Genomic DNA, 2,413 nt, shown 5'->3' with positions numbered 1-2,413 from the left:
ACAAATTCCTTTGAGGTACAGAAACTTCTAAGCTTGAGGAGTCCCCATTTATCTATTTTTCCTTTTGTTGCTTGTGTTTTGGGTGTAAGGTCTAGGAAGTGACCACCTAGTACAAGGTCTTGAAGATAACATTTGTTATTATTAGCAAATATTTACAATTTTTCCTTTCTGGCTGGGGGATAACTTACCAACTCAAAAAGTCATCCCTTTCACTGCTACCTGTGTTGTAACACCACTGACCTCCATAAGTAACTGCTCCATTATTTATCCTAGTGTTGCCTTAAAGAATAATGATTTTTAAACTCATGATCAATATGCTACCTTAAAACCACAAATGATAGGGCTAAATTCAATGCAGAGAATATCTGCCTATATAATTAAAAAAAGAGAGAGACTAAGGGCTGGGGGAAACCTTAGCTAAAATGTATTCCAAATTTCTCATTTTACAAGTGGGGATACTAAGACTCGGGAAGTGTTATATTTTATCCAAGTTATATAGTTACTTTGTGGCAGAACAGAAGCCAAAGCTACGTTCTCTGGATATCCACTCATTCCAATAATTTGCTACGAAACCACTTTACCAAGGAGCTTCTGATAGCATCACCATCATCATCACTACTACCATTTATTGCTCTTGAACTTTTAAGTGCTTACCATATGCTAGCACTGTTCCCTTTCAAGTTCAAACACTTCAACTAGTTCCAGACCACATTTTGCATTCATTTGTATGCATTAACTGATTTCATTCTCATAGCAAGAGATAAATTCTTTCATTGTAGCTGTTTTACAGATAAGGAAACTGAGGCACAGAGAGTTGGATCTTACTCATTTCTCAAGCAGAATAAGACACCTTGATGAACCCACAATCTACTGGCTGATGCCTTAATGTAAGCCAATAATTACCACACCTGGTAAGTTTCAGAACAAGTTTTTTTTGTTTTGTTTTGTTTTGTTTTTTCTTTTTTTAAATCAAGCAATGTACAATGCAGTGAATGGATAAACTTATTGCCTGGGGAGATAGGGACAGTGCCCTTCCTTTAATTTTGCATTGAAGAACACATGTAATGGCTGAGAAGTGGGGAGAGCATTCGAGGTCCTAGAGTTGTGGAGATGTGACCAAAATTAGTTCAATTGGTCAAGGTGAGTGCTGTAAGTTAGTTAGTGAAAGGGATTGGCCTGGAAAAATCTGGGGTGTTTATGTACTTTTCTTTTTTAAATTCTTGTGCCTTCAATTACTTCTGTATCCCTCAAAACACATAAGAAAATTCATACATGTATACATAATTGCTGAACTAAATTGAAAACTGAGTGAATGGTTGAGTAAGTATGACTGTGTTTGCACTTATCCCTCAGACATGCGCAAGGTTACATGTGGGGATATTTTAGTCTAAACAAGGAAAAACCTTGGAATCCTTAAACTAGTTTATGCAGATTAGCAATAAATTATGCATTTCCTCTTGGCATCTGTTTATTAAATAATTCATCCAGTTTAAATTCTGTCTAAATATCTTTCCCCAATAATTTATAAAACCTCCTGACAGTCAATGAGATGAAATATGCCAAATTCATTCTCTTTTTTTCCTTCTCTCTCTCCCTTTCTATTCGTGCCACCTTTTCCTTCAATCCACCTCTCCTCAGCAACAAGAGATGATAATTGGAGGGGTTGGAGATATACCCAAGATGTCATTAATTTATTCTGTGTTACATAACAGTGTCAGACTAGATAGAACATTTTATATGAGTGAAATACATGATTCATATATTTAAGAGCCCTGGGAAGTTTTCAACAGTGCTCTATTAAGAAAAAAAAAAGAATATAACTCGCCTTCCTTCCTTTCTCTGCCATCTGCTCCTCATTTCCTTTTTATGGAATCAGCTACAGAAATGAAGAAAACACTTTCTCACTAAGATCAAGCAGTGCTCTTTGTACTCCACTCTTCTTGTCTTGATAGCACAATTCTAGGGTATACCATGTGTTTTGGTTTCCATTTTCTTCAAGGGGAGGCAGACTTGGTGAATTGGCTGTCAGGAATTTTTCAAAGGAGCCACTGCTTGTGACGTGATGGGAATAAGAGTGCAGGACCCAAGTAGTAAATATTTAACAATGGGGAATTCTCCTTCCCTTGTTTATACTCTGGCACAGATTTGTAATACTAATAATCAGCTTTAATGAATAGACGGCTGTGCCTGAAGTCACAGTCCTCCCAACAACAACAAATTACATGCACATCTTATTAAACCTTTTGCTGCTGATGTCTCTGTAATCTTCTACTGCAAAAATTTACTTATCCTTTGGTATGGGTACCAAGCAATGCCTGTGACACTGACTCATCATGGATGCTAAAAAAACAACAGTATTTGTTAAATGAATAAATGCATAAATAAATGAAGACTGAACTCTTCTATATATTTC

This window comes from Choloepus didactylus, chromosome 10 (genome assembly GCF_015220235.1).
Source record: "Choloepus didactylus isolate mChoDid1 chromosome 10, mChoDid1.pri, whole genome shotgun sequence".
NCBI lineage: Eukaryota > Metazoa > Chordata > Mammalia > Pilosa > Megalonychidae > Choloepus > Choloepus didactylus.
The sequence above is the reverse complement of the archived record's forward strand: the minus strand, read 5'-3'. Positions refer to the sequence as shown.